This window comes from Petaurus breviceps, unplaced genomic scaffold, assembly GCF_028583685.1.
Source record: "Petaurus breviceps papuanus isolate PSGF00001 unplaced genomic scaffold, PetGlider_PUasm1.0 90743, whole genome shotgun sequence".
Lineage (NCBI taxonomy): Eukaryota > Metazoa > Chordata > Mammalia > Diprotodontia > Petauridae > Petaurus > Petaurus breviceps.
The window spans coordinates 3,653,426-3,663,612 of NW_027187332.1; the positions used below are offsets into that span (position 1 = coordinate 3,653,426).

At 36.4% G+C, this 10,187-nt stretch overlaps 1 pseudogene; it reads right to left on the minus strand.

Moving 5' to 3' along the window:
• Positions 1-2,174: 2,174 nt before the first annotated feature.
• Positions 2,175-3,006, minus strand: LOC138145715 (carbonyl reductase [NADPH] 1 pseudogene; annotated as a pseudogene).
• Positions 3,007-10,187: the final 7,181 nt, after the last annotated feature.

The following is a 10,187-nucleotide window of genomic DNA, read 5'->3' on the forward strand; positions in this document are numbered from 1 at the left end:
AATTCAGGAACAGGACAGAAATTTCAGGCATTCTACAAAAGATTTAAGAATGCAAATATAAATTGATTTATTCAAAGAATTTTTATTAATTCATTTATGTTTGCTGCCATAGGGGTCTGGAAGGAAAACAAGAAATGGAAGGCAGTTATTTAAAGCATTTATTGGAAGGGGGAAACTACAATGAATTATTTTTGATCTGAATATGAATGGCAAGACTTTTCTTTATGTCACTCTAATGCTTCTCAAGTAGCACTTCAGTTAACCAGTATGTTTGGAGAATTTGGTGAGATGTATATGTTTAATTGAAGATTTTATCACATTTATTCAGTGAAATTGCTGCAAGGCAAATATGCTCTATTCATACTTTAAGGTACTGCCTAATCTTCTTGCCAAAGTGTACTTTTTTGCAAAGGGGTATTCTCAGAGCACTGAACCTCCGGAGTAATGTTTTGCAAGGTCCTTTTCATGGCTTTTTATGTTTCTGTCCTTTTTTGTCCAATTGTCACCCATAAGCTGTAGCATGTGGAATGGCCACACACTTATAAAATTGTCTCAGACAATGGGCTAAACTAGGTTGAAGGCAATGAACAGGCCCCCAAAACTTTGGTGAATGAGGGGGACATCTTCCTCAAGCATGTAAAGGAAATTCCCCCAAAAGAATAGGTGGATGGGAACAATTTGTTCCATTGGCCATGAAGATGACTGAAACAAGTGCTATGGAGAACATATACCTTGGTCAAACATAAAAGACTCAAAGGTCATGGTTTGCATCAAAGGGCATTAGCAGTTATCTTGGTTTTTTTCTTGCCACTGAACTTTGATGACTTTGGGGGACAGAGTGAGGGTAATGTCTTCGTACACCTCTGCCTCAGTTAAATCCAGTTCACCTACAACTCATAACCCTGTGATATCAATGGTCCTCTTTGAAAACTAAGAACAGTATAAAAAAATAAGAGATAGAGAGCAGAGGGAGGAGTAAAATGGACAATTTCAACTATATTATATTAAAAGGGTTTTCTACAAATAAAACAAATGTAGGCAAGATCAGAAGGAAAGTAAAATGTTAGAAGAAATTTATAGACAATTTCTCTGATAAAGTTCTCATATCTCAAATACATAAAGTAACTTCTAAAATCTATAACAATAGGAGCCTCCCCAAATTGATAAATGGTCAAATATATAAACAGACAGTTTTTAGATAAAGAAATCAAAATGATGTATAATCATATAAAATGTTCTAAATAAGTATTGATTAGAGAAATACAAATCAAAGCAAACTTGAGATATCATTTTACACTGATAAGATTGACTAAAATGATTGAAAAGGAAAGAGACAAATGTTGGAGGGAATATGGAAAAATTAGAACACATTCATTGTTGGTTGAATTGTGAATTGGTCCAACCATTTTGGAGACAAATCTGGAATTATGCCCGATGAGTTGTTAAACTGACTATACCCTTTAACCCAGCAATGCCACTGTTAGGTCTGTTTCCAAAGATGATGAGGGAAAAAGGAAAAGAATCTATGTGTTCTAAAATATTTATAGAATCTCTCTTTGTGGTCGTAAAGAACTGGAAATGGCAGTAATATCCATCAACGGGAGAATAGCTAAACAAGTTGGGGTATCATTTGTCTTATTTTCTGGAAGAACACAAATGAAGTCAGAAAGGTAATATCTTGATTTGAAAATGAATTGGATTTAAGTGAGGCAGGACTGTACAAAATTATCAGTCTCTCTCTCCCATCCAGAGACATATGAATTGAGTGGCAGGTTATAGATAACTTTATTATCATGGAATAGTCAAAGAGAGGCTAGACGTTTACTTGGAGATTATGCAATAGAGGAGATTCCTGTTCATTTATTGGGACCATATAATCTCATCTAACTTGAAATTTCTGCTATCATGTGATTCTATATATTATTTATTTCCCAAAATCTCTTAGCCTTACTTATGAGTACCTCTAAAAGTCTCTGTCCTGGTCCCTCTTCTGATTCTTTTTATGTTCCCCACTTTTGTGACCTCATTAGCTTCTATTACATCTTTATTCAGATGATCCCCACATCTTTGTTTAAGGTACAAAATGTGCTTTAATTTTTATTTCTTTCTAAATACACTTTGAAATCAAATTTAAGATATGTGCCACTCAAATATTACTAGAATGGACTCACAAATTAAGTTTCCCAGTTTTCAACCTTTTTCTCTGATACAAACTGGCCATGAGATTCTGTTACACTGGGGAGAAAAGAGCTAAAAATCGGGTTTCAGCTACTTCTGTATTTTTGGGAGCCTCGGATCTTGCCATGTCAGTTCTCACCTAACCTGGGAAGCAGTCATTTAGAAAAATTTTATCACCTTTCATCTGTTCATTCAGTTGCCTGGCATCGCTTCTTGAAAAGACAGTGACTCCAATCTTGGACGCTCTTTATGGAATGTTAGACCAACATTCCTTTTCATAGATTCCCTTCTCTGTATCTTCCACAAACTTGTTCTTGAGCCCCACTAACTCTTCATCTCTGATTGTGTCACTTCAAAACTCCTTCTGTAGTTCTGGGATTCAGTTTTTAAGAAAACATACACTCATGAAACTAGAGACATGCAGCACTCTACCTTGGGGTTTTATAAGAGGCAGTAATCCTACAGATACAGCTCTAGTGTCAAAATGTTTGTTTGCATTGTCACCTCTGCTTGAATAGGAAAATGTGGGGTATTATCAGCACCTTTCTAGGACATTCTAGCATTGTTAACCAGTCCATCAACATCCCCACACCACTCCTTGAGAAATTCCCACATTGCCATGATTTGCAGGTCATTGATGCCCAGTTGGTGAAAAAGAAGGTTCAGTCCCTCATCCTTCAACTTCCTTAGAGCCTCCTGGCCCATGAGTCAGGTTTCTGGAAGTGCAAATAATGTCTCCTGGCAATTTCTTGTGAAGATCTTGCACAATGTGAAGTCTATCCCTTTGTTTTTATCAGTCACCATGGCCACTTGACTGTGTCAGGACATGACTCAGCTATGGTAGAGGACAGGAAGTCCTACATACTGAACTGGGGCTAGTCTGGGGATGCAAACCAAAGGATTCTCACATCTTTATTGCCAGACACAGATTCTCACTTAATTTCTAGTTGCTCAACACTCCCTATTAGATATTTCAAAAGAGAAATGTTATTTCCCAAACTTGGCATATTCAAAACAGAACTAAATATTTCTTCTTTCAAACCTTACCCTCTTCCAGACTTTCTTATGACTAATGAGGTCAACATCATCTTTTCAGTTATCCAGGTTCACAACCTTTGTGTCATTTCCAACTCCTCACTCTTACCCCATCTACCTCATTAGTTATCAAATCTTGTCATTTATCTTTCGACAATATCTGTCACATATATTTCTTTTTCTCACATGATTATCACCCTAATTTAAACCCTTAGCCTTCCTTTCCTGGTCTTCTGCAAAATTTTCTATTTCATCTTTGCCTAAAGTCTCTTCTACCACAAATCCATCCTCCACACAGCCACTAGGGTGATTTCCTTAAAGTATAGATATTACCATGTCATTTGCCTTACTCAAATTCCAGTGACTCCACACTAACTACTAGGAACAAGTATATTTTCCTCTGCTTGGCATTCAAAAACTCTTCACAACTTAGACCCTATTTTCCAGACTTCTTAAAACATTTCATTCCTCCACACACTATACGATATAGTCATTCATAAAAGCCTACTTGCCATCTCTTTCATCTCTCATCTCCCTTTCTTTGCAAAGAGCTGTATTTCACAGCCTGAAATATACTATCTTTTTTAAAGTCTACTACTTGTTATTCCTGTTGTCCACCAGAATTAAAATTAAGCATTATTTTACCTATGAGACCTTTGGTAATAATAATGTAATTTAAAGATCCCCCTGTATTGGCTTGATTTTTAGATTGATTGTGTTAAAACCCAGAGCTTGTGAATCCCACTTGTGGGATGGACTTGTTTATGTGAAAAGAGAGTGCTAAACTAGGAGGAGCTGGTGACATCAATTTAAAGAGACACAAGGAAAGAGAGAGGCAGAAGAACTTTTTGGAAGCAGCTTCTTGGAGGCAGAGAAAGATGGAGAGGATTGCTGAGGGCCAGTTTGAATTGCGCAGGACTTTTGAGAGCTGCCACCCAGAACTGCCAAGGACTGAGGAGACATGGCTCTTATGCTGGTACTTTGTCTCTCTGTTTTGATGTTGTTTTGCCAGATTTGTTCACTGGTGAAAGACAATCCTGTTGTTGCAGAGGTTCTGGAACCTTGTTGTTGGTTCAGAAGCCCTGAAGAAGGATTTTCTTGTTGTATGTTTACAGAAATCCTGGAAGAGGGTTTTGCTAATGTTTTCAGGGGTCTTCTGCAGGCAGAGAATGAATTAGTGAAGACACTGGCAATGTCTATTGTGGTCTTGCTAGGCTTTGTCTCTCCAGGAACAAAGATTGCTGAGAACTTCCCTCAGGTCAAGATGAAGAAAAGACCTCTCTTTGCATATTAAATGCTACACTTAAGCTTGTTGTAACTCTGGGGTAGATTCAATTGTGATCCAAGGGTGGGGAACTTTTGACTTTTTTGTATTCTGTGATTGACCAAATGAATGTACTTTGCTTATGATTGGAAACTAATCTCCATTTGAGAAGAGGGGCTTTGTGATGGACTAAATGATTGTACAGCCTAGGGGTGGAGTAGCACTTAGAAGAGGGTCTTTGGGTTTGACTAAATGAATTATAATGTCCAGGGGTGGAGTAGTACTTGGAGATTATTGAATTATATTTGGTGAATGCTGTATTTTGAAATATGCTGTGTTTTGATTTTCTCTGTTCTTAATTTTTCACTGAATGAAATGGAGAGCACCTATGCTGGTATTTTGAACCTTGGGAAGTTGCCTTTGCTTGGCATTACAATCCCCTTCAGCTGGTAGTATCCTATCCCCCAAAATATCTTCTTCTTTGGTATGTAATCTATTTTGTATAAATGTTTACCTACACACATATGTGTATGCATATTTGCACACACTCATACATATGCATACACACATATATTTTGTCTCTTCAATTAGTATATAAGTACCTTGATGTCAGCGTCTATTGTGCTTTTGTCTTTGAATTCTTAAGGCATAGCTCCTTTGTTTTTTATAAATCATATAATATGTGCTAGATAAATGCCTTTTAAATAATCAATTGATTGCTTGGAAAGGACTTAGAAGATTTCTAGTCAAAACTGTAGCAAAGTTGGAATCCCTTTTACAACCTTCCTGAAAACGTTTCCCAGTTCTCTGCAATTTCTAGTATTGTTTCTGGTTCTTCCCTCTGGATCCCAATCAAACTAGTCTAATCATTTTTTCTATATGGAATTAATAATAATGTAAGACCTTTATTATCCTCCCCACTCCTTACTACCTTTTCGTTTAACTTTCTTTTCATGCTATGGACTCTCTTAGCTTTACCATCTTTTTATGTTTAATTAAATTTTATGTTTATTTTTAATTTATATCATTCATTTCCACACGATTTTGAGTCACATATTTTCTCCCCGTCTTTCCCCTACCCACCATCTTAAAACAGTAATCACACTGTATACCCCCTCCCCCAGTCTTCTTTCTCCTATATCCTATTCCATTTCCCTCTGACTTTCTAGTAGGGCAAGATAGATCTCCATCACCCAGTGCCTGTAAATCTTATTTTCCATTTTTCATGTAAAAAATTAATAAAAATATATCTTTTTAAACACTTGATTTAAAAACTTTGAATTCCAGACTCTTTCCCTTCCTCCCTTGTCATCCACACTTAATGGGAAAATAAGCAATGCAACATAGGTTGTACATGTGTAGCTACACAAAACATTTCCATAGTGGATACATTGTGAAAGACTGACTATATTTCCTTCCATCCTATGCCACCTCCCACTTGTATTCTCTACTATGACCCTGTCCCTTTTCAAAAGTGAGTGGTTCTAAGTAACCTCCACACCAACCTGCCCTCCCCTCCATCATGCCACCTCTAATCCCCTTTCCCCCTACTCTCCTGTAGGGTGAGATACCTTATTTAGTGTATATGTCATTCCCTCCCTAAGACAAATTCAATGATAGTAATTGACTCATTCCCTTTTGCATTCCTGTTCTTCTACTCCATTGTAACAGTTTTCCCTTGCATCTTCTATATGAGATAATTTACCCCATTCTGTCTTTACCCATTTTCTCTCATTATATTCCTCTTTTACCTCTCAATATTACCCTTTAAGTATCATCCCTTCCTATACAATTGATCATATGCCCTCTGTCTACATATACTTGTACACATATATACACACAGTCACATATGTATTCATACACCCATACACCCTCCTATGTAGACATATATATGTATGTGCACACACACATATACACACACACATTTATCTTCCCTTTAACTATCGTCATACTGAGAAAGGTTTCATTAGTTACAATTATAGGGGCAACTAGGTGGCACAGTGAATAGAGCACTGGCCCTGGAGTCAAGAGGACCAGAGTTCAAATACTGGATAAGACACTTTACACAAAAACTATCCTTATCACTTTTGGCAAGTCACTTAATCTTAATTGCTCTCCAAAAAGCAAAAAATAAAATGAGTTACATTGATAACTTTTTTGTGTAGGAATTTAAATAGTTCAACTTTGATAAGTTCCTTATGATTTCTTTTCCCTGTTTACCTTTTCATGTTTCTCTTGCTTCTTGTATCTGAATGTCAAAATATTCAACTCTGGTCTTTTTATCAAGAATGCCTGAAAACCCTCTATTTCATTCAATGTGCATATTTTCCCCTGAGGTAGGTGATTTTTGGTTTTAACCCTAGCTCCTTTGACCTCTGGAATAACATATTCCAAGCCCTTTGATTCCTCAGTGTAGAAGCTGCTTGATCTTGTATTATCCTGTTTAATATTACACAATACTCAAATTTTTCTTCCTTAGTGCTTATAATATTGTCTCCTTGACCTAAGAATTCTGGAATTTTGCTTTAATATTCATAGGAATTTTCTTTTTGGGGTCTGTTTCAAGAGGTGATCAGTGAATTCTTTCAACTGCTAGTTTTTGTGGTAGGTGTCTGAGGCTGGATTTGAACTCAGATCCTCCTGACTCCAGGGCCAGTGCTCTATTCAATGTTCTACCTACCTGCCACTCCAGTATTTTTTAAATTATTTCTCCTGAATCTATTTTCCAGATCAGTGGTTTTTCCAATGAGATATTCACATTGCCTTCTATTTTTTCATTTGTTTTTATCTGTCTAATAGTATATTGATTTCTCATAAAATAATTCACTTCCATTTGCTCCAATCTAATTTTGAAGGATTTATTTTCTTCAGTGAGCTTTTGAGACATTTTCCATCTGGCAAATTTGGCTTTTAAAGGCACTATTCATCTTATTGGTTTTTTGAGGCTCTTTTGTCATTTTAGTTAGTATATTTTTAAGGGGTTATTTTCTTCAGTCAGGTTGCTGACTAGCTTTTCATGATTTTCTTGTATAATTGTCATTTCTCTTCAAAATATTTCCTCCACTTATCTTATTTTGTTTTCAAAATCCTTCTTAACGTCCTCTGTGGCCTCTAACCTTCATATTTTTCCTGGAACCTTTTGGTATGGGAGTTCTGACTTCATTGTCTTCCTCTTTTTCCATGCTTTAATCCTTTTTATCCCCCCAAAAAGGAATCAAAAGTTGGATTGCTGTGCTTGCTTTGTTTCCTTTGCTTGCTCATGTTGCCACTCAATTCCTTGACTTTTGAGCTGTTTGCCACAGTAGAACTCTGCTTCCAAAGAGCAGAGTTTGTCCCAAATCACTGGGGTTTTCACAGCTGCTGGAGCTATATTAGCTGTGTGCCCTCTCAGAATCCTCCACAGGTTCTGGTACCTGTTCACACAGCCAAGACGTCCATGTAAGTCAGTGATCCAGATCCAAGCAGATTAAAGCAAGAGTGATTACCCCTCAGAATGGTTGCTGGATCCCCCTATGATATTCAAGGCAGGAGCTCCGAAGCAGCCATGGTGGCTGCACCTCAGCCAATTCACCCTTCAGGGGCAGAGGCTAGACCACATTCTGGACCACCATTTTCCCACAGTCCACACTGACCTATTACTTTTCCTCTGCTATTTATGGGCTGATCATTCTGGAAACTGGCACAGCTTCTGGTGATCCACTTTCCCAAAATCCCTCCAGCCATGTCTGGTCAGGTCTGCCCTGAGTCTAAAATGTCTGGCTTCTGTGGGGCTGGGCTCTTCTCTCAGTGTGCTGTGATGGATCCTTCCTGATGGCCTCCCAGGTTGCCTTCAGTGGGAGATTTGTTTCTTTCTCTCACTTTGTGGATTCTGTAGCTCTAAAGTTTGTTTACAGTCATTTTTTATAGGTATTTGAGGTGGTTTTGGAGGAGGCATATGGAGTTTTCCTGCTTCTATCCTGCCATCTTGTCTCTGCCCACCTTAGCTTGATTACCTTGGTTACCTTCCCTCTAGTTTATCTGGATTTTGCCTAAAATGTGGCACCTCATACTGCATATGGGAATAAGTACATAAATTCATAGAGGCAGAATACGTTGCACTATATAACCCACATTGTTCTGGATATTTATTAATATAAGCTAAGAGAGAACTGGGCCTTTTGTTTACCTTCCTTCTACACTGGTCTCATTGACCCCTTATTCTGCTAAACTTCTAAGATCTCCATGATAATATTTATTGTTTTCTAGCCAAACCTTCCACATCCTTTACCTGTGCTATTTATTTCTTTGGAACTGAAGAGGGGGTATTGAAATATATTTCCTCTGAATTTGTTTAAATTAGTTTTGGACTTAAACTCTAGCTCTTTAAGATCCTTTGCATCCTATCACTTATCATAGGAATTATCTTTCCCATTTAAGTATCACAGCAAGTTTTAAAATTTTATAATCCATTCCTTTATGAAATTTGTTAAATATTCTCAAATAAAAAAAATCTTTTAGCCATATTATCAACCAAAGGTTTAATACACACCCATTTGATTTTATTTCAGTTCAGCTCAATTTAATTAAAACATAAACATATTAGCTTTGTCTTTTGTGTATGAAAACCTCTTCTATAGATTTTTTGGGGGGTCAGAGATGTGAAATAAAGCACAGTTTTTCTCAAGTATGTTAAAAATCTAAAGAGACAATGAGGTATATGCAATCAGCTACATGAGATATGAGGCAGAAGGTGAAAAAGGAATTAAGACAAATTGCTATAAGAAATATGAACGAATAAGCCACTTTCCTAAGGAAAGCAGTCACGGAAAGATATGAAATTAAGGATACCTTATATGACTTTAGTGAAGCAGAATATTTTTGCAAGAATATTAAAAAACTCCTTGAAATTATGCACAGAAGGAATAAAAGAATCCTCTAAGAAATGATATGTATTAAAATAATGATGTAGCAGTAAAATATATTGAGATGGAATACTGTGGCAATTGCAAAGTACTTGTTAAAGTAATAAGTGAAGAAAAAATGTAAATTGTAAGTTACCTCTATATCCACCAGCCAGGATAATAAATCTGGATAGAATCTAGGCCAAATCATCTACATGGATCAAAACTGCTGAGTTAGGAAGAAGAAAACATGAGAAGTTTTGGGAAAATGTTGAAAGAAAATTAATTATGTATTACCTTTCAGCACCTCACAAAGACTAACATTTCTTTCCAAAGTCAATTTGTAGAAATGCTATGTGTGTGTGTGTGTGTGTGTGTGCGCGTGTGTATGTAGGGATGTATATGTGTATTCATGTAAATATATGTATTTATATAAACACACATATAATTTTAACTTATACATTATATACTATATGTATGGTTATACTTGATTGTAGTTCAGATTGAGTTACGGACTTGATAAGTTTCTCATTCCTACTATATGAAATATAGTCAACAAATGGACAGTTAAGTTTGACACGAACAGTATTTTTTTAGCTTAGAGGTTCATTATTTCTATATCTATATTCATGAAAGCCTCAGCAATACATATTAGTAAAGTTCTTCCACTCTTCCCACTAAACAAAACAAACAAAAACCAAATACAAAACAAAGCCTAGCCTCTCCTACTGACTTCAATGCTTTGTGGAGGCTAACTTGATGTTTTTGAACTTGAAAAAAATTAGAATTTAAAATTTATTTTGCTTTCTCATTGACCTACTATCAGCCGA